Raw genomic sequence first — 24,003 nt, 5'->3', positions numbered from 1 at the left:
GAAACTATAAAGTGCTCCTGATCTAGGCCCTAGTCTTTGCAATTATATGCTATACATCAGAGAGCTGTATAATGAATAAGGATGAAAAAAAGAAGAATTGATACCTATATATTTGGGTGCTGGAAAAGATTATTGAACATACCAAGGACTGTCAAGAGAATAAACAAGTTTGTCCTAGAGAGGGTGAAACCAAGTTGCTCTCTGGAGGCAAGGATTTTGAAGCTGTGTCTCACATATTTCAGGCATTTTGCCTGGAGGCACCAGTGCTTGGAGGACATCGTGCTTGGAATGGTTGAGGGACAATACAAGAGGGATAGATCCTGGGTGAGATAAATTGACATAGTGACTAGGACAATAGAGACAGGTATGTCAGAGACAATGAGATTGGCTTAGGATAGAACAGGGTTCAGAGTTACTGTGCATAGGTTCACTATGGGTCCAGGCAACTCAATGGCACTTAACAACAACAACAACAACAACAACAATATGATATAGAGATAGAGACATAGAGGTAGAAATAGAGAGATGATAGAGATAGATGTAGAGATAAAGATATGTTTGTGAAGAAATTGATGACTTCTCCCCACTTTTTAATTTTTTTAATTTTGTGATTTTAACAAATGTTTAAAGAAAAGTTAGATTTTCACTTTTTAATTATTACGTGTTTTTTACCTTCTCTCTCCTTCCCCATCCCCCACTTCACTTTTTTTAAAATATTCATTCATTGTTGTACAGTTACCTCCCTCTCTCTCTTCCTCAAGTCCTTTTTTCAATATACCTCTTATTCTGGACTGGAATCTTACATATAGTATCTAAAAAATAAATCTCAGTGTCTCTACAGAGTTGAAAATGAAAATTGTCAGTTAGCTGGTAAAAATTTTATTTTTAATTTTGTCTGTTGACTTTTGTTTGTTAAACTTTTCCTTTTATATTGGTTTACTTACAAATTCTGTATACATAGTTTTCCACAAGAGATCTTTCCTTTTTCCTATTTCCTAAACCCACCCCTCCCTTCACCAATCAAGTCTCAAATTGTACAACCCTATGATTACAACCCCCTATTCTCACTCTTGTTATCCCACTCTCCCCTCTTAGGGCCTCATACACATTTTACTAGTTATCCATTATGATCTATTTATCTATTTTATTTCTTATTAACTAGTATCTATTATTAGCTACAATAATGATTTTATATAATGTTTGTCCTTATGGGGTTGACTTATTTCACTTAGCATAATGCTCTTTTGTCCCTCCCATGTTCTGTAATGATTTACAAAATCATTGTTCCTATGTACTGCATAGTCCATGGTTTGCATGTACCATAATTTCTCAATCAATTCAATTGTGCTGGACATTTGGGCTGTTTCCATGTTCTTACAATGGCAAATAATGCTGCTATGAACATTAATGTAAAAGTTTCCATTTACTTTTCTACCCACTTTTGTAGATTGTAATTGACTGATGTAGCTTCTTGGCTCCACAATCAATAGTCTTAACACCAGCTGTCAGGAAATCAAAAGACAAATTGCATTGGGAAAATCTGCTGTTAGGGACCTCTCCAGAATGCTGTAAAGCAATTAAGTCAATCTCTAGACTAAAGTGCACCTAATACAAGCTATGGTCTTCTCAATTACTTGTTATGCATCAGAGAGCTGGACAATAAGTAAGGATTACAGAAGAAAAATTCATGTCTTCAAGTTGTGGTGCTGGAGAAGAGTCTTCAACATTTCATGGACTACCAAGAAAACAAATAGATCTTTCATGGAGAGGGTGAAAACAAGTTTCTCCTTGGAGGCTAAAATTTTGAAGCTCTATCTCACATACTTTGGGCACATCGCAAGGAGGGACTGGTCCTGGGAAAAAGACATCATGCTTAGAAGGGTGAAAGGACAGGGCAGGAGAGGAAGACCCCAGATGAGATGGATTGATACAGTAACTGGGGCAATGGGTGTTGGCGTGTCAGAATTAATGAAACTGGTTCAGGACAGGGACTGTTCAAAACTGTTGTGCATAGGGTCAATATGGGTGGCAGGCAACTCGGCAGCACATAACAACACAAGTGACTGAACTTCTAATCAAGATACAAGTGTTATGTTACTAAGAATAAATTATTAAAATAAAAATATAGGAAGATGAAGGCCTAATAATTAGAAAATATGAATGTAGAAATATAAATGGGGCTGGAGACTGAGTGATAGAAATTTGTACAATCAATTGTTGTTGTGTTATTTGCCATTGAGTTGCTTGCAACTCATAGCAACCCTATGTACAAGAGCCCTAAACCCTGCTCTTTCCCGTTCCAACCTCACTCACCGCCTCCAACATACTCACTCCCAGTGCCCCAATTACAGAATTTCTCCAGCTCATCAAGGGTCTTCCTCTCCTGAGCTGTCCCTCTACTCTCCCAAACATGATGTCCCTCTCCAAGGACTGGTTCCTCCTTGCAACATGTGCAAAGTATGTCAGATGAAGCTTCAGAAATCTTGACTCCAAGGAGCATTCTGGCTTCACGCTCTCCAGGACAAACCTGTTTGTTCTCCTAGCAGTCCATGATATAGTCAACACTCTTCTCCAGCACCACAGTTTAAAGGTATCAATTCTCTTTCTATCATCCCTTAGTCACTGTCCAATTGTCCAATGCTTAGCACGTAATTGCAAAGACTATAGCCAGGATCAGGAGCACCTTAATCTCCAGCCTGAAGCCGTTGCTCTTCAGTACTCATGAGAAGTCCATGACAGCTGACTTTCCCAATGAAATTCATCTCTTGATTTCCTGGCTGCTAGTACCAAGAGTGTTTGTGGAGCCAAACAAACTAAAACTGTTAACTATCTCAATCTCTTCACTATCCATACTGATGCTGCCAATTGGCCCAGTGGTGAGAATCTTTGTTTTCTTGATGTTGAGCTTCAATCAATTAGTCATTGCAAATGTCATTTTTAAAGATGAAACATATATGTTGCTATTGTTAAGTTCCATCAAGTCAATTAAGACTTAAAACAATCCTATAAACAATATATCAGAGCTATATCCTAACCTTTGCCATCCTTATCATCTTGGATACACTTCATCTCATTGCTGAAGCCATTTTGTTAATCCATTTTGTTGAGAATATTCCTTATTTTCACTGACCCTCTACCTTTGCAAGCATGGTGTATTTCTCCAAGGAATAACCCATCTTTTCAAGCACAATGACTTTCTTCAAGGAATAGTCTATTCCAGGTGTTGCTCATAGGGTCATGTTGAGTTTTACTTGACTTGATGGCACCTAACAACAAAAACATGTCCAAAGTATGTGGGATGAAGCCTCACCATCCTTACCTCCAAGGGGATATCTAGCTGTTTTTTTCTTCAGAGTGTATGTTTGTTCCTTTTGCAGTCCATAGGATGCTCAGCACTCTTCTACAACACTACACCTCAAAGGCATCAATCTTTCTTCTGTCATCATTATTTATTGTCAGGCTTTCAGATATACAGGAGGTGACTGGAAAAACCATGGCTTGAATCAGGCACACCTTAATCTTTAATCTGACATTGTTACTGTTTACTACTTTGGAAAAATCCCTACCAGCATACTTTCCCAATATAATATACCTTTTGATCTCTTGACTGCTGGTACCAGTGATGTTGATTGTGGATCTAAGCTAGTAAAATCATTGACAACTTCAACCTTTTCTCCACTTATCATGATGTTGCCTACTGGCCCTGTAATTATAAGTTTTCCATACTTAAGGCTTGAACTTCTACAACAAATTATTTAAGTCCTCCTGACTTTTATCAAGTAAGGTTGACATTTGCATAACAAAGGTTGGTGATGAGCTTTCCTCTGATCCTAATATCGTGTGTGTGTGTGTGTGTGTGTGTGTGTGTGTGTGTGTGTGTGGTCTGTGGTAAAAAGCTGTGCTGCAATTCCAAAGCCACACAATTTGACTCATTAACCCTTTATTTGTTCTGTACATTCCTTTGATAACTATCTTATCATAGATTCATAAGTAGGTGAATATATGGACAAAAAGTAGACTAATAGATAGAACTAAAGATTTTTTTTCCCTGTTGCTTTATTCCATCTTTTATAATTATTGGCACATTTAGACTTTGGAGTTTCCCTTTCCTTCTTTGGTTTAAACATACTACTGCTTGTTCCTTTAGAGTCTTTTTTTGGATGATGGATGTTTTAGGTTTTTGCATGCTAGTCAAAAGTTGTGTATGTGTTTCATTTTTAAAGCAAAGGTGTAATACTAAGATATTAGCATGAAAAAGAGAAAGCTCATTTGTTCTTGACCCCTACATAATAATTATTTTCAAGGTCATAAAAGAATTTCCACTAAGGAGATATAAATGGTCATATAAGAAACATCCGTTTTTAAAACAGAACACACAACAGGAAATATTTTCATTAACAAATGTAATAAAGTATATTTAGGAAGTAGGCTAGATATATATTGGTAACTTTCTTGCTTTGCTTAAAATGCATTTGCATACTATTTATATTACTTAACTGGGTTAAATTTAATATTCTAACTCCAAATAGGCTTATTCTCAATCTCTTTAAGATCTTTAGATCCTTTCTGAGGTTTTAAATTTTAGTAATCTATGTCACAACCTATGTAAAAGCTTTGTTTCGCAATACAATAGAAATTACCCCACAGTTAAAAATATAATCCTTTTAGATGAATGTATGAAGAATTCAGTAGTGTCAAAGGTGGTGACAGAGTTCTTGTGAACAGATGTGATATCTAAAGGATCTTCTACAATTTTGAAAGGAGTTTTAAATTATCAAATACAAAGGTTTTATTATGCTTAAGGGGTTAAGATGTTTCCTTTTCCCTTTCTAATATCATAACTCTTACTCCCTACAAAGTCAGAACCTCATAGCTGAACTTTCATTGGGTTTCCAAGGCTGCAGAATGTGAGGAAGGTGATCGCTTATCTTTCTCCCTCAAGAAATCCTGGCGGATTCCAACACTCAGAAAATATTAACCTATAGGTTAGCAGCACAACTCTCTATGAACTACACCATCAAAGCACCCTTTCCAAATAGTATAGACATCCATTATTAATATGAAACTGAAAAGGAAATGTGCATAGTTTCATAATTACTGTTGTTGTTATGTACACTGCATCATCGGAAGAGATTTGCCCATGTTTCTCCAACAGAACAGCCAGTGAACTTGAACTGTGTGGTTTCACATTGATGGCACAATTCATTAACACTAAACCACTAGAGTTCCTTCCCCAAACAGTGTACTTATCTCTTTGTGTGCTATCAGTGAAAAATAATTTAAAACAATTCAATAATTTCAAAGGAATGATTGAAAAAATCAACTTTTAAATGGAATTTGTGTAAGAATTATTAATCTTCAGTAAAAAATCCTTACCACTCTCTGGTAGATGATGGATTATAACCCACTAGTAAATTTTTTTCTTACATGTATGATCACTAGGAAAAAAACAAGGCCATAGGTCCTCTACAAGTAAAAGACTGATAACACAATTACAAAATGGGCAAAAGACATGGAAAGTTTCTTCACAAAGGAAGCTATTTGGATGGCTAACAGACACATGAAGAAATGTTCAAAATCACTTGCAATGAGAGAGATGCAAATCAAAACCACAATGAGATGCCATCTCACTCCAGTAGCAGTGGCAATGTTTACAAGGACAACAAGTAATAAATGTTGAAGAGTATGGGGAAAGACAGGAACTCTTAACATTTTGGGTGGGATTATAAAATGGTTGAACCACACTGGAAGGAAGTTTGGCATTTCCTCAAAAAGCTAAACATAAAAATTCCATATGACCCAACTATTCCACTGCTAGGAATATACCCTGAGAAAATGAGAACTGAGGCACAAATGGAGACTTGCACACCAGGGTTGATAGCAGGTTTATTCACCATTGCAAGAATGTGGAAACAGCCCAAATGTCCAACTACAATTGTCTAGGTTGAGAAATTATGGTACATTCATACAATGAAATACTATGAAGAATGCAGGAAGAATAACTTTGTAAATCACTACCTAACTTGGAAGGGACTAAAGACCATTATAGTAAGTGAACCTACTCAGTCCCATAAGAAAAAATACTGTGTAAGATCATTATTGTAGAAATAGATAACTAGTAAAACATGTACGAGATCCAAGGGTAGGAGGGAGGGAGCACAGATGGAGACGTGGGGGATATTATTATAGGGTTACACAATTTGATGGGTGGAGGAAGAGTAGGTTAAGGAAATGGGAAAGATCTGATATGAAAAAACCAGTATAAAATAAAATAAATTAAAAAAATCAAAACACTAAACTCCTTGTGAGGGGTTTCAAAAATGAAAAAAATATAAAACCCAAATGCAAAAAATAAGGCCCTAGTAATTGATGGAATAAGAATTGACCTTTTTCAACAAACAAATGCAAACCTGAATGTGTTCAGCAGGCTGGGCCAAGAAATCTGGAAGACAACTACCAGAGCAACTGACTAGAAGAGGTCTATATTTATTCCCATTCCAAACACAGGTGACCCCCCGGGCATGGAAATTATCAAACAGTGTCACTAATATCACACATAAGCAAAATACTGCAGAAGATTATCCAAAATGGACTGGAACAGTATATTAACAAGAACTACCAGAAGTGAAAGCTGAGTTTAGAGGAAGCTGTAGTCCTAAGGACAGCATAGCCAGTGTCAGACGAACTTTGGATGAAAATTTTACCAGAAGAATGTCTATATGTCTTTCATTGACTATGCAAAGGCTTTTCATTGTGTGGATCACAACAAATGGTGGCCAACCTTGAGAAGAATGTGAATCCCAGAACACCTGTTTGCACTCATGCAAAACCTAGACTTGGACCAGTGAGCCAGTCATCAGAAAAGAGCAATGAAACACTGCATGATTCAAGATCAGAAATGCTTGTGTCGTGGATGTGTTTTTTCTCCATATCATGTTAATCTTAATGCAGAACAGATTATTTTGAACTCTACAAGGAGGAATGTGGCATCAGGATTGGAAGAAGACTCATCAATAACCTGTACTATCTAGATGGTACAATCTTGCTTGCCGAAACTGAGGAGCATATGAAGTGTTTGCTGTAGAAGGTTAAAGAATATAGTCTCCCATATGAGCTAAAGCTCAACATCAAGAAACAATGGTTTCTCACCCTTAGGCCAGTTGGCAGCACCATGATACATGGAGAAGAGTTTGCAATTGTTAACAATTTCAGCTTACTCGCTTTCACAATCAGCACCTTTGGGACCAGCAGTCATGAAATAAGACAAAGTGCATTGGGAAAATCTTCTGTCAGGGACCTCTCCACAGTGCTAAAAGAAAATGATGTCAATTTATAGATTAAGGTGTAATGGACGTAATTACTTGTTGTATGCTCAGAAAGCTGGACATGAGTAAAGATGAAAGAAGAAAAATTAATGCTTTTGGGTTGTGGTGCTGGAGAAGTATATTGAATGTACCATGGACTACCAAAACAACAAATAGGTTTGTCCTGGAGAAGATGAGGTCAAAGTGCTTCTTGAAGCAAGGATTTTGAAGCTCTATCTCACATATTTCAGACATGTTGCCTGGAAGAACCAGTCCTGGAGAAGGAAATCATATGGAAGGGTGGAAAGACACCACAAGAGAGGAAGACCCTGGATGAGATGGATTGGCACAGTTTCTGAGATAATGGAGGCAGCTCTGTTAGAGAAAGTGATAATGGCTCAGGACAAAGCAGGGTTCAGGGCTATTGTACATAGGGCACTATGAGTCATAATCAACTTAATGGCACATAACAGTAACTACAGCACTATGATTACTATCTGAATTCTTCATACTTTTTGTTTTTAGTTTTACCTTATTAGAACTTCACATCTTTTATTTGGTAAATAAATGTAATTAATATTAACTAAGTCTTAGTCTTTAAATTGCATGACAATTTTGAATTTTTTCTAACATATTTTTTTATATTACTATGTTGTTATTAAGTGCCGTCAAGCCACAGACAACTCACAGCGACCCTATGGATAAAAGACATGAACACTTGTATAACTTTCATTGTTTCTCCATGTTCATAGAGCTTCTGGAAGCAAACTATTTTGGAAGTGGATGCCACTATTGCTTCCAAGTTTGTTTTAGTTGGGAAGCTCCACCAAACACAGTCCACCATGTTGTTGTTGTTGTTATGTGCCGTCGAGTTGTTTGAAACTCATAGCGACCCTATGTACCACAGCCCTCTAAACCCTGCTCTATCCTGTGCAAATCTCATTGCCTCTGACACACCCATCCCGATTATCCCAGTCACTGAATCAATCCACCTCATAGAGGGTCTTCCCCTCCTGCGCTGTCCCTCCACTCTGCCCAGAATAATGTCCCTCTCTAAAGACCTGTCTCTCCTTACAATATGTCCAAAGTATGTCAGACGTAGCCCCAGAATCCTTGTCTCCAAGGAGCAGCCTGGTTTAACCCTCTCTAGAATGAATCTGTTTGTTTACTTGGTAACCATTATTACATTTGACAGATAAGTGTCACAATGTTTAGGATCATAGTAACCACAAATTACCTCTGTACAGCAAATTGACAGAACAGTGCTATACCACCTAGAGGAATGTTTGACCAAAAACAATTAAAACATTATGCTGACTAAGACATCTCACTCACAAAAAGACAAATACTGCATGGTGCCACTGTTGTAGAATGGGACTTACATCAGGGTTGGGGTAAGACTGAGAAGAACTGGATAGATTATGTATACCTAATTGAAACAGATGAGGGAGAGAACAGTTTTAAAGCGACATATTATAGGGTATTATGATTATCACAGGAATCCAGAATGAAGGCTGCATAGTGGAGTGCATTCGGGGCTGGGGTGGGGGTCTGGGGGGTGGATTGTATACCAACGAAGAAGTTTATCTTTTGTTTTTCAAAGAGAGGCGTGAACTGGAGGTGGGGCGGGGGGAGGTAGAGAAAAAAGTGAAACAATGAATGAATGGAAATCCAAAATCTCTGTAAATGTTCATTAAAACTAGTAAAATTAACAAAACAAAACAAAACAAAAACCCACGCCTGAGAGTTGCAGATTAAAATCACCCACTTATGACCTATTAGCATAGCTTTCTTTTCACTAAGCCCACAAAGCTCTATGTTATTAAGTACCATCGTGACCCTATCAGCGAAAGAGCTGGGCACTTGTATAACTTTCATAATTTCTCCACGTTCACAGAGTTTCGAGAGACAACTTATTTCGGAGGCAGATGCCACTCCTGCTCCCAAGATTGTTTTAATAGGAAAGCTCCACCAAACACTGTCTACCATGTTAAACCATCATCGTATTTGACACGTTCGTGTCACAGTGTTTAGCGTCAGCAATTATGAGTTACCTCTGTACAGCAAATGCTATATTTTAACAGTAAAACAACTACTTGAAAAACAATAATTCAGATGTATTTTTTTCCAATCTAAATTTGTCAGGCTTCTTGCTCAATGCCTTTCTAAAGAAAATGGACAGTTAGAAAAATGCTGTTACTGTTCTTGTATACATATTTTAACTATATTACTTTACTGTCCTTTTAATTCATAATTGTTTGTTTTATAAAAGTAAGCAGAAACAATTGAGTTAGTAATAGCCTAAGGGCCCTAGGAATGTGTGAAGCTAGATATTAGGGACAATTGGTAAATAGGCAAAAATGCACAGACACATAAATTAATAAATAACCTAGAAAGAACTAAAAACTTTAAAAAGGGTGTCATCAAACTTAATTTCCTTGATTGTAAGACAGTAAAAAGAAGTGGAAAAGTACTCAGTACTAATCACTATGGTAGAAAATATGAATTTCTAAAAAAGTTTTAAATAACAAAAATTTTTCACTTCACACAAGAAAAAACTGGTTCATTAAGCTTAAATAGTCAACTAATAATTGATGAGTAGTGTCTTCAAATTTGTATTATGTTTATGTGGCTTTATAATCCAAGCTCTTGAAAACATCATTACTTATAAACACATTTGCATATTGAAAGATGGAATCTATTTTCCTATCTTTTGTTAAAAATAAATGAAGGAATGACTCATATGGAAGAAATTCAACACTATATATTACTAATATATGACTAAAGAGTGATTTCCCATGAAACAATGGTTCAAACACTTGGCTTTTATAACCTAAATATTGCCAGTTCAAATCCACCAGTCACATCAAGGAAGACAGATGTGGTAATCTGCTTCCGTAAAAATGATAACCTTGGGAATTCTAGGACGTTATTTTTATTCTACCTGTAATAGAAATAACCAGTGTTTCAATGGTGTTGGCAAAGAAATTAATTAAGGGTTTTTAAAATTATTATTATTATTATTATTATTACTTATTATCATTGTCATTACTGTCTAAAATGTCCTATTATTTTTCTACCTAATAACATAAAACAAAAGTGATTTAAAATTTCAATTCATCTTCTCTCTATGGATGGTCTACTTAGAGATTGAAAGAGATCCCTTTAGAATCTGAAAGGTGTGATGAAATAAAGATTTATGTTCTTCTTTTTCCTGTGCCACATCATGTAGTTCATGTAATTTCACATTGTTAGTTGCAATGGAGTCAATGTGAACACAGGGAGGCCCTGGGCACAATAAAGTGCAACCATGTCAGTCCTGCACTACACTCACAATCACTGCTCTGTCTGAGCACTTGTTGCAGTCCCCGTATCAGTCCAACTCACTGGGAGTCTTGATCCTTTTTTTGGAAACTCTGTGCTTGCCAGCTAGGATGCTTTTCTCGGAGAATGGATCGCATTGGATCATGCTCCATGTCCTAAGGACAATGGTCCTCAAAATGTCATATTTGATCTTTGTTTTGGATTTACCCAGTTAGTTATCAGGACTGATAACAAGTCCAGAAGTATTTGTGATAAAGTTTTTCTATCATTAATTTATAAGGGGCATTCTGATTGTATATCTAAAAAATTTGCCCTTTAACAACACCATAAATCAAAGGTATCCTTTCTTTAGTTTTCCTCAAGCATTGTTTTACTTTTGCATGTGCATGATTTCCCGTTTCTTGGATCAGGTTCATAATAGTCTTCAGGATGACATATGTGTAGTTGGCTGTTGTTACTCTTTCAATGTACCACTGAGTCACCTGCAACTCATAGCAAACCAATGCACACTAGCTCTGAACTCTACCCTATCCTGAGCCAATCTCACCATCTCTGACAGACCTCATCCCTTTTACTTCAGTCACTGAGTCAGTCCATTTCATCCTAGGTCTTCCTTTCCTGCGCTTCACCTCTCTTGTCCCTCCACTCTCCCAAACATAATGACCTTCTCCAAGGACTGGTCTCTCCTGGTCACATGCCCAAAGCATGTGAGATGGAGCTTCAAAATCTTTGCCTCCAGGGAGCAGCTTATTTTCACCCTCTCCAGGACAGACCAGTTTGTTCTGGCAGTCCTCAGGATGTTCAGCACTCTTCTCCAGCACCACAACTCAAAGGTGTCAATCATTCTTCTATCATCCTTAATTACTGTTCAGCTATCTGATTCATAGCAAGTAATTGAAAACTTAATTTGATTTCTTGCCAGCTGCTGTCTTGAGTATTGACTGTGGACTCAAGTGAAAGGTAATTCTTTTCCATTTTTATCATTGTTATGACGTTGCCTACCTGATTCACTTAAGACAATTAAATTTTTGAAAAATTTCATACATATTGAAATCTATAAAACCCACTCCCATTACAATGCCATTGGGTTTCTCAGGCTGTAAACATCATGGAAGGTGTTCATCTTTCTCCCTTAGAGATGTTAATAGATTGGACCTGTGACAGATATATGGTCTTGGGTTTGTAGACATCTTCCTGTGAACTAGGTCATCAGAGATCCCTTGAAGGGAAATAGTCTTGTAGAATATAGACTCGACTTGTGTACAATTTTATTTATTTATTTTGGTTCTATACAAAACCATTTTTCAAAGTTCTATTCATATCCACTATTTTTCAATGTTTTAAAATTCCTTATATAGGCAAATATAAAGTAAAAATGTTACTAGAAGAATAAATTATTTATGGCTATTTATTTGCATAATAATAAAATGCCCCTAAGTAAGTAATTCTACAACTTGATACTCAAAAATGAATTTTTAACAAAGAATGATCTGTATAAGCAGTTTTACTCCATATCTCTCAAGTTCTTTACACGGAGCTACTGAAGTAATTGTATAAATGTAACTGATTTATTGACTTATTAAAAAAAACAACTGGTATGATTTTTTTAAAAAAATATATATAGTTAAGACATAGTGAATAGGAATGATTGTATAAAACATAATGGGAATGAATACCTTACAATAAATAGAACCTTAAAATTAATAGAAAATTTAAAAACAACTCAAATATTAATTGAATTGCATCCATTTAGTAAGTTAACCATTTTTGCATTGACCTGGCACAATTATTCTACCATATAATTTGGTTTTTTCATTGCAGAAACTCACCTCTAAGCATTTCTGGTCTATAATATATTGAAAGAGTGATCTGGTGATATAGTCTTTAAAAGTTGTATATCAGCAGCTCTAAAGGAGAAAGCTAAACTCCTGTCCAATTTACAGTATCAGGAAACCACTGGAAGTTCAGCAGTTCGGCTATAAGTCATTTTGATTTAAGATTATATACTGAAAAATTTAGCTCCTTTGAAAGCTAATTAAGTCACTCTCTCCACTGGAATAATTTGTGGGTTGTACCACTGTGTGTGTTGTTGATTGTTGAGTGACTGTGTGTGTGCACACCCTCATCTGTTCATTTTATGTGTGAAACTGTGTATAGACTATGACATATAATTTATATACCTTTATGTAAAACCTTCTAATAAGCAGTCAAAATTATTTTTTCCTGTGAGTATATTTGCTCATTAGACTCTTGATTGGAAATTGTGAGTCCATTATTGCAATATATATGTCATTAAACTGAACAAGCAGCTTGTGAAATTTAGATTTTTTTTTCTTCTGAGAGCTGGGTGCATGATAAAAGCTTTAAAAAGTACCAAATGTTAAAATATAAAGTGAAATAAAGTGAGCAGTGAAGAAAATTGTTTATCAAATGGCATAATTATTTACTAATTATTCACTTTACGCTTTCAAAATATGGTACAGTGTTTGTGTTTGTAATGGCTCTTTCATTTTTCATACGAAAGCATATCCATAAATATTTGTCTAAGTAAAGACCTGCTCTGTGTACAAATGATTGTTGAAACTGAGTGCTTGGAAAGAAGATCTTCAATGTTTTCACTAAGAAATAATGAAAACATATTTGATAAATAATTCATTTACACCTGCTGTGCATAATAATCACTCATGATGCTGGAGTTCTCTCTGAAATACTTCTCTAAATAAGTTGTCCTATGCACAATGTTGTTTCCAAGTGAGGAGACCAAAAAGTCTTTAATATTTCAGCAAGCATATTGTTCTGGAATTTAATACAATAAAATGAGCCCCCAAAGATTAATATGAATGACTTAATCTCAAATGTGCAAATGGCTTGAAAAAAATGTTTAAATAAGAATTTGATAAAAGAATATTGATAGGCCTAAACCCTTTACTACTGAGTCAATTCTGACTCATAGTGAGTGACCCTACAGGATGAAGTCCAATTACACATTGTGTTTCCAACACTTTCAATCTTTGTAGAAGTGGATTGTCACATTTTTCTCCTGTACAGTGGTTTGTGGTTTCAAACTGTTGACTTTTCTGTGAGCAGCTGAGCAGTGAACCATTGCAGTGGTCTAAGACATTAGAAATCTGCCAGTCAGTCAATTATTGCCTTAAAGTCAGAACTGATTCAGAGCTGACCTTCCAGTGAGCTTTCTGAGGCTCTAAATCACATAAGAGGAAATTTCCCATTCCCGCCCCCCCACCCCCAGAGAGACTGACCACTGCATTCAAATTATCTTTAGGTTTTCAGGTTAACTAATTACACACTCATTATGCCACCAGAACTCTCTAAAAGAATGGACAGCATTATGTAAATACCAAATCAGTTTTCTACTTCTCAATTTCCTAAGTGTTTGAGCTCTAGTGGCCTAATGATTAAGAAGCTGTTCTGCCAACCCAAAGACACACAGTTTGAATCCCACTGTTCCATGGGAAAAGGATGGGCAATCTCCTCCTAGGCAATTCATTGCTTCTGAAAACTGGCTGGCAGGTCAGCTATGAATCAGTTCCAACTCCACATCACATAACAACAGCAGCTGTACCGTATTAAACTTGAAAAAAAAATTTAAAACATTAGCAGATAAGGTAGTACTAATATACCCTACTTGTACTTACCAATTATCACATTGATATTTCATATTCATGACAATAGTGAAATATTTGCTATCCAACTCTTCTGTCTGTTATTAAACTATACGTGGCCATAATGAATTCCAAGCTGTAAGCCAAATGTAAAGATTGTAGTGCCTGTTATATGTCTAGGAATCCATACATGTTAGACATGGGACCCTGGTTAAGCTCCTAAATACCTCAGGAGGCCAAGACACATTGAGAAACCCAAGGAATGAAGAGCTTACAAATGTTGAAAGAAAAAGTTGTCGTTGTTGTTTTATTTAAAAGAAAAAAAGGGGAAAAAAACAGAGGAAAAAACCTTCCCCCAAGCTAGCACTATGAACTTAAACTTCCAAATTACCGCATTACTATAAAAAAAAAATAAATTTCAGTTTGTTAAAACCATTCACTCTGGTATCTTTGTTTTAGCAGCATTAGGTATCTAAGACAGGACTAGCAAAAGAAATTAATGAGCTTTTCCACTGAAATAACATTGTGATAAAATGTAATGAAGGGCTAAGAAATTAAAATAAATTTTACTTTATAAAAAGATGCTATCTCTTCTCAGATCTTTAATGTTGACTAATTACTAATAAGTTTGGGACTTCTGAATTTTTCAAACCATGAAATTCTTTCTTTATGTTTGAAAATGTTTTAACTTCACTGTTAAATAAAAGTGTTTTCTATAGCCATAGATGATTCTCAATAAATGTTGAATTGAAAAAGGAAAAGAGAGAACCCCACTGATAGCAAAGGAACCCTGTTGGCATATTGATTATAACACTTAGAAAGGTCAGCAGTTCAATCCATCAGCAACTCCACAGGATAAATATAAGGTAGTCTGTTTCCATAAAGATTTATGGCCCCAGAAACACAGTTCTACTCTGTCCTATAGGGTGCTATGAATCAGAATTGACTTGATATAGTAGGTTACCAGTAGCAAAGGTTTGGTATGCCCCCAGCAGAGATTTTAATAGGCATAAATGGTATAGACAACTGGTGCTCAGTAGAACCATCTACGGAATAAATATTAACTTCATGATGTTGTTATAAGCAGTCAAACTGAAAGAGACCCTATAAACAATAGATCTAAATTCTGGCCTATCCTGTATCCTCACCATCTTTGATATACTTGATCCCATTGCTGCAATGTCAGTCTGTCTCACTGGGGGAATTCCTCTCTTTTGCTGATCCTTCACACTTCCAAGTATGATATCCTTTTCCAGGAAATAGTGTCTCCTAGCTACATGTCCAAAGTAAGAGATGAAAATTTGCCATCCCTGCCTTCATACCGCACTCTGGCTGCACCTTTTTGGGCAGTCCATATGATATTCAGTACTCTTTTCAAAGGCATCAATTCCTCTGCCATTCTTATTCATTCTCCAGATATCAGACACACAGAAAACAACAGAAAAGATAAATCAGGCACATCTTAGTTTTCAAACTGATATCATTGCTCATTAGTATTTTGGATAGGCCTCTGGCAGTTCACTTAACCATACCAATGCCTCCCCTTATGTCCTGATTGTTGATACCAGTGGTGTGTATTGTGAACACAAGCAAGACTAAATTATTAATAATATCAATCCTTTCTCCATTTATTATGGTGTTGCCCATTTTCCCAGTCACAGGTAAGGACTCTAGTCATCTTGATGTTAAGATGCAGTTCGTGTTGAAGGCAATGGTCTTTAATCTTCTGCAACAAGTGTTTCAGGTTCCCTTTGCTTTCAGCAAGCAAGCTTCTGTCATCTGCATAGCACACTATGTTGATGAATCTTCCTCCAATCTTGATGCCACATTTTTCTTTGTAGATCCCAGCTTCACAAATTATTTGCTCAACATACAATTTGGATAGGTATGAAGAAAGGATACATCCCTGACACAAAACTTTCCTGATTTTAAATCATGCTGTGTTTCCAACAGCTTCTTGTTCTGAGTATAGATTTCCTATGAGCATAATTAATTGTTCTTGACTTCCCATTCTTCTCAAAGTTAACCATAGTTTGTTGTGATACACAAAATCAAATGCCATTGCATAGTCAGTAAAACACATTTATATTCTTCTGGTATTCTCTGCTTTCAGATAGGATTCATCTGACATCTGCAATGATAACCCTGGTGCCACAGCCTCTTCTAAACTCAGCTTGAACTTCTGGAAGTTCCATGTCAATGTATCATTCAAGTAATTTTAGATCAAATTAACTTCATAGCCATTAGGAAAAAAATCATTAAAATCATGGATTGATTGAGATTCAGAGTTAGTAGGGATGTTGTTGTTATTAGGTGACATTTACGGTGACTCATAGAGACCTATGAGTTGCAGGTGACTCTCCAGCACACAACAACAATAAGAACAGCAACATAGAGACCCTGTGAACAATAAATCTGAACTTTGTCCTATCCATTTTCATCATCTTTTTCATGCTAAGACCACTGGGCTAGTGATTGTGTAAATACATTTTATTGTGGGTTTTCTTATCTTTCTCTGACTCCACTTTTCTGCATTCACAACTAATTCTAACAGCAACCATCCCTCACTGAGCTCTTGCTGCTCTACTGCTGTGACTATTAATCCACTGCATTGGCCACACAGATCTCTCAGAGCCATACTTATGATTTTTATGTTTATTAGACAAGTTCCTAGGTCGCAATTTGGATTGGAAACAGCAGATACTTCATTGGTTAAGACAGCTTCTCTAGCATACTCTCAAGTGTTTTGACCTCAGCCTCATGGCTTTAGGACAGTGTTACAAAGGTCTCTTAGTTTTCCTAATTATGACTTATCTATAAAATATTCCAACATTTCGAAGCCCAGAAAAGGGCATCTGTTTCTGGCTCTTATTCTGCCTCTGTAGAACAGCAATCCCAGGTCAATCCTATCTCATGATGACCTCAAGTCCTCAGTTGCTGCTGTGTCTATTGTCTACGTCCTGATCTGACTGACACAGAATCCCCGGCCACATCCAAATGGACGTGCCCGGGACTCATTTATTTTTTTTTAATTTTTTTGCTTGTAGCAAAGTTATCATTTTCTGCTGATGACCCTGCTCATTTTAAATATAATGTAAATATAATAGAGAGAAGGACCAATCAATCTCCTCTTTCGTTGTCTACACACTTCGTCTGCATGCTTTCCAAAACAGGGAAAGAGCTCTGATAGCAAAGTTGATAAAATGTTGCACTGCTAATCAAATCAATCTCTCTCTCATGGTTTGCATCCACCAGCAATTGTGTGGGGGAAAGATGCACAATGTGTTCCTAGGCAATTTTAGATCTATGAAATATAAGTAGAGGGTTAGTTACGAGTGAGTTCCAAATCCACAGTAATTGCTTTAACTGATTTTTGACCCAAAATATACTCAATAAAACCATCATCCTAGCCCTACTCAGCCATTGTCAAAAGGTAAAGGTGGTGGACTAGGAAAGCCTATTTAATAATAAATCCACTACACAATAAATGTCCTTGTATGCTATCAAGTTGGACCTAACTCATAGTGGACCCTCTGGTGGGTTTTCAGAGGTAGTTAATTACATGGGAGGAGACTGTCCGTCCTCCTCCAGAGAAGCAGCTCTTGATTTGAACTACATACATTTGGAATTGTAGTGCAGTATTTTATCACGAGGCCACCTGAATTACCTAACACTATAAAATATAATGTAAAAATTAAATTATGTTAACTCAGTAAATTGCTATCAAATTGGAATTGACTCAGCTAACTCATCAGTAGGTTTTCAGTGATTTTACATCCACAGGAAGAGATAGCTCATCGTTTTATCTTCAAAGGAGGTGGTGTATTTGGACCACTCAGCTTTGTGCTGATTGCACAGTTCCCTACCCATGAAGCCCCTAGAGCTTCTCATTTACATGCTAATCATATTAGCCTTATTGAATTATAAAAATAGTACTTATGTACTATAAAAATGGCATATTGTTTTTATATGCTACTGTGTTAACTGTGACTCATAGCGACCCTATGCACAACAGCTCTGAATCCTGCCCTATCTTGAGCCAGTCTCACTGTCTCTGAGACACCAACTCCCAAGACCTCAGTTACTGTATCAATCTATCACACCAGGGGGTCTTCCTCTCTCATGCTATCCCTCCACCCTTCTAAGCATTATGTCCTTCTCCAAGGACCTGAACCCTTCTGGTATCATGTTCAAAGTATGTGAGATGGAGCTTCGAAATCCTAGCCTCTGAGAAGCAGCCTGTTTTCACATTCTCCAGGGCAGACCTGTTTGTTCTTTTGGCAGTCCGTGGTATGTTCAATACTCATCTTCAGCACCACAACTTACAAGAATCAATTCTTCTGTCATTCCTAGTCAGTGTCCAGCTCTCTGACGGCATAAACTAATAAACCTCCAAAACTAAACTCACTGCCGTTATAATAGAGTTGTCCTGTAGACTGTCTAAGGCTCTAGATTTTTACAGGAGCTAACTACCTCACTCTCCCATGGAGCTTCTGGTAGGATCTTCATTATCACTTCAATACTTAACCCACTAAATGCTTCCTGCTGAAAATGTTTTTTTAAAGACTGTATAAAAATTAAAGACATCCTAAGTAATAAAGTATAAAAGGGAGAGTAAACTGTTGTAAATATATTAAATCTCAAAATAAATGATCTTGATATAAGGAGACACTCTAGGATTGTGTAGAAATGAGTATAAAATATATTTTCTTTGCAACAGAAAAGCTTCATTGCTAGAAAAGTGAGACTTAAGATCTTAGTTAATATAATATTTTTAAGGCTAATAATATGGAGCTGACCTTATTGGAAATATCTTACACTAAGTCTAATATCTGTGTTTCATTGATTATGCAAAGGCATTTGACTGTGTGGATCATAACAAACTGTGGCTGACTCTGAGAAGAACGGGGACCCCCGAACATTTAATTGTGCTAATACAAAACCTATACTTGGACCAAGAGGCAGGAGTCAGAACAGAGCAGGGTAACACTGCATGGTTCAAAACTGGGAAGGGTGTACGCCAGGGATGCATCCTGTCTCCATACCTTTTCAACATGTATGCAGAGCAGATTATCCGAGAGGCTGGGCTCTTTGAGGAGAATTGTGGCATCAGGATTGGTGGAAGATCTATTAACGATCTCCATTATGCAGATGACACAACCTTGCTTGCTGAAACTGAGGAGGACCTCATGCACTTGCTGCGAAGGGTCAAGGACTGCAGCTTTCAGTATGGACTAAGGCTCCAACGTCAAGAAGACAAAGATTCTCACCACTGGACCAATTGGCAGCGTCAGGATGGATGACGAAGAGATTGAGAGTGTTCACAGCTTCACTTTGCTCGGCTCCACAGTCAACAGTCTTGGTACCAGCAGTCAGGAAATCAAAAAGCGTATCGCGATGGGAAAGTCTGCCATTAGGGACCTCTCAAAGGTACTCAGGAGCAACAGTGTCTCTCTGGAGACTAAGGTGCACCTGATACAGGTCATGGTATTTGCAATCGCTTGTTATGCATCAGAGAGTTGGACAATGACTAGGGAGGACAGAAAGAGAGTGGATGCTTTTGAGCTGTGGTGCTGGAGAAGGGTACTGAATGTACCATGGACTGCGAGGAAAACAAACAGGTTCATCTTGGAGAGAATTAAACCAAGCTGCTCCTTGGAGGCAAGGATTCTGGGGCTTCGTCTGACATACTTTGGACATGTTGTCAGGAGGGACGGGTCCTTGGAGAGGGACATCATGCTTGGGAGGGTGGAGGGACGGTGCAGGAGGGGAAGACCCTCTGTGAGATGGAATGATTCGGTGACTGGGGTAATCGGGATGGGTGTGTCAGAGGCAGTGCGGTTGGTGCAGGATAGAGCAGGGTTTAGGGCTGTTGTGCATAGGGTCGCTATGAGTCTGAAATGATTCGATGGCACATAACAACAACAACAAGTCTAATATCCTTTATAACATGCTTATTGTACTAAATGGGTAAAAATTTTTATAACCTTGTGATGTAAAATTTAAATATAATCCTCCCTATCAGTAAGATTTGGACCAGCTAGTCTATTAAAAAAAAGTCTTAAAATTATGAACAACAGTAAGGGACAGATGATTTTCTTTTGAGACTATATAATCCATATCTTTCTTTTGTCAACAGTACTTTTATTTTAAATGTTTCTAACAAGCAGTGAAACTTTTCCAATTACTTTAGAAAGTAATTTAATCACCATCACCCCACCCTGGGCTCTGTCTTAGTGATCAAATAAGCATTGGTCACTAAAGTCAATTAATCCTACTTCTTTCTGCTCTGTTTCCAGCTACAAAATCATGCATTAGAAATGGACACATGGAGAGATCAGGTAGCAGACATACATACACAACTGTGCCAGGGTGTCTCCTGACAGAATGTGAAGCTTAAAGCTGCTTTCACTAGAGTAGTTTCTCTCTCTCTCTTTTATTTTCTCTTAGTTCCATCCAAGCAACAGTGCTGAGAGAGCGGCTGCTGTGAATGTTTGTTTCTGCAGAATTGCACACCTGATTGACACGTCTTGATTCTAGTAATTTGCCTTGGTGCACTATGTTGCCACTCATGGAGGTCACCTTGACCAAAGTTCTGGTATCAGTACTTAACAGTTTGTCGAGCTCATCCTACACCAATAATCTATTAGATGTTTCTGAACCAGGAGGTTGAAATCAAGCTGTTTTTGTTAACCCTTTTTATTATAAAAATATTTTATATAAATTTAAAAATGTATAAGTTAACACTTTCTCAGAGACAGACATCTGTATTCACTATTTAAATTAAGAAATAGATAACTGAAATTCATCCTAGAAATTCAGTGCACCATGCTGCCTCCCAATAATTGGCTTCTGCAAACTCCTATAATGTGTTTGAATTTCATGATAATCATTACCTTGATTTCCTTGACATATTAGTATCAGCTAAGTACAAATTCTAATTATTTTCTTTTTTTTAACCTTTGAAATATATACAAATGATGTCAAAAATTGTGTATTCTCTTATGTTTAAGATCTTTCACTTAATATTAAGTTTGCAAAATTAGGCTATATTGTTGTTATTGTTCTATGACATCGAGTCACCTGCCAATCATAATGACCCTATTTACATGAGCTCTGTACCTTAGCTATATCCTGACTCAATCTCATCATCTCTAACAGACCTAATTCCATTGTTCCAGTCATTGAGTCAATCCATCTCATCCTGGTCTTCCTCTTCTGCACTGTCCCTCCACCCTTTCAAGCATGATGTCCCTCTCCAAGGACTGGTTCCTCTTGGCCATGTGACCAAAGTATGTGAGATTAAGCCTCAATCCTTGCCTCCAGGGAGCAAAGTGGTTCATCCTCTCCAGGACAGACCTGTTTATTCTCCTGGGAGTCCACGATATGTTCAACACACTTCTCCAGCATCACAACTCAAAGGCATTGATCCTCCTTCTGTCATTCTTAGTTATTGTCCAGCTCTCTGCTGTATAGCAAGTGATTACACACCTTAGTCTTCAGACTAACATTGTTGCTCTTCATTACTCTAGAGAGTTCCCTGCCAGCCACTTTTCCAATGCTTTTCGTCTTTTTATTTCTTGACTTCTGGTGCCTAGAGTGTTGATTGTAGAGCCAAGTAAACTGAAGGTATCATTAATTTCCATCTCTTCTCTATCATGAAGCTGTCAATAGGCCCAGGGGTGAGAATCTTTGTTTTCTTGACTTTGAGCTTCAATCCATATTGAAAACTACAATCCCTGACCTTCTGCAGCAAACACCTTATGTCCTCTTCAGTTTCTGAAAGCATGGTTGTGTCATCTGTATAGCACAAGTTGTCGATGAGTCTTCTTCCAAATCTAATGCCGTATTTCTCCTCAATGCTAATGTCACATCTCCTCACAAAGCCAAGGCCCCTGAATGATCTGTTCTTCAGACAGCATGAAAAGATACTTAAATAGGATGCATCTCTGATGCACACCTTTCCTGATCCTGAACCATGCAGTGCATCCCTGCTGTATGACTACTGCTTCCTGGTCCAAGTATAGGTTTTGCATGAGCACAATTAAATGTTCTGGGATCCCCATTCTTCTCAAGGTTAGCCACAAATTGTTGTGATCTACACAGTCAAAGGCCTTTGCATAGTCAATAGAACACAGATAGACATTTCTCTGGTATAGTCTGTTTTCAGCCAAGATCTATCTAATCTTGGCTATGATGACCCTAAAATGCTACAACCTCTTTTAAACCCAGTCTGCACATTGGCAGTTCTCTGCTGATGCACTTTTCCAGTCATTTCTAAATAATCTTCAGCAGGATATTGCTTGTGTGTGATATTGTTCGATAGCTTCCACACACTATCGAGTCACTTATTTTATTTTTTTTTTTTGTAATGGGAATAAATTTACATCTCTTCCAGTCATTTGCCCTGGTAGTTTTTCCTCAAGATTTCTTATAAAAACCTTGTTAGTGTGCTAGTGTTTGCTGGAATAAGTCAACTGGGATTTCATCAATTCCTGACATCTTGTTTTTTTTACCCAATACTTCCAGAGCAGCTTAAACTTCCTCCTTCATCACCATATGCTTTTCATATGCTGTTTCATGAAATTCTTCTGTGTCATTCAATTATTTTCAGTGCCTTTGTGTACTCTTTGCATCTTCTTTTGATGCTTCCTATTGTTATTGCTGTTGATTGCCATCAAGTCAAAAATGACCCGTAGTGGCCCTATGAACAAAAGGTCTGAAATATTTCTGTAACTATCGTCATTTATCAAAGTTCATAGAGTTTCCAGAGGCATGTTGTTTAGGAAGTGGATACCACTCCTGCTTTTAAACCTGTCTTAAACTCAGAGCTCCACCAAACACTGTCCACCATGGGTAACCATTATGGCCTTTGACCCCCAATGGCACGAGGTTCAGCATCACAGCAATCCTAGGTTACCTCAGTACAGCATATTGACAGAGGGTGCTATACCACTTAGAAGGGTGTTTCTTCAAAATATAACAACTGATTTTTAAATAGAAAGGCCCTCCTGAAGTCTTGTTGACTCTAAACAAGAACACCAGAGAACTTCCAGAAGTCTAGCTTGGGTTTAGAAGGGGTCTTGATACTAGGGATATTGTGGCTAACGTTGGATGGTTCTTGGCTGAAAGCAGGGAGTACCAAAGGAATGTCTATCTGTGCTTCATTGATTACGAAAAGGCGTTTGACTGTGTGGACCATAACAAACTGTGGCTGACTCAGAGAAGAATGGGAATCCCAGAACACTTGATCGTACTAATGCAAAACCTGTACTGAACCAAGAGACAGTCGTCAGAACAGAGCAAGGAAACACTGCATGGTGAAAATTGGGAAGGGTGTACAACAGGGATGTGTCCTGTCTCCATAACTTTTAAACCTGCATGCAGAACAGATCATCTGCGAGTCTGGGCTCTATAAGGAGAAATGCGGCATTAGGATTGCTGGAAGATCTATCAACAATCTTCATTATGCAGATGACACAACCCTTCTTGCTGAAACTGAGGAGGACCTGAAGTGCCTGCTGCAGAGGGTCAAGGACTGCAGCCTCCAATGTGGATTGAGGCTCAATGTCAAGAAGACAAAGATTCTCACCACTGGACCAATTGGCAGAATCAGGATGGGTGGTGAAGAGATTGAGATTGTTCACAACTTTAGTCTGCTTGGCTCTATAATCAACACTATTGGAACCAGCAGCCAGGAAATTAAAAGACATATTGTGATGGGAAAGTCTGCTGTTAGGGACCTCTCCAAA

This window comes from Elephantulus edwardii, unplaced genomic scaffold (genome assembly GCF_000299155.1).
Source record: "Elephantulus edwardii isolate Elephantulus edwardi_28Jun2011 unplaced genomic scaffold, EleEdw1.0 scaffold00033, whole genome shotgun sequence".
In the NCBI taxonomy this organism is placed as follows: domain Eukaryota; kingdom Metazoa; phylum Chordata; class Mammalia; order Macroscelidea; family Macroscelididae; genus Elephantulus; species Elephantulus edwardii.
The sequence above is the reverse complement of the archived record's forward strand: the minus strand, read 5'-3'. Positions refer to the sequence as shown.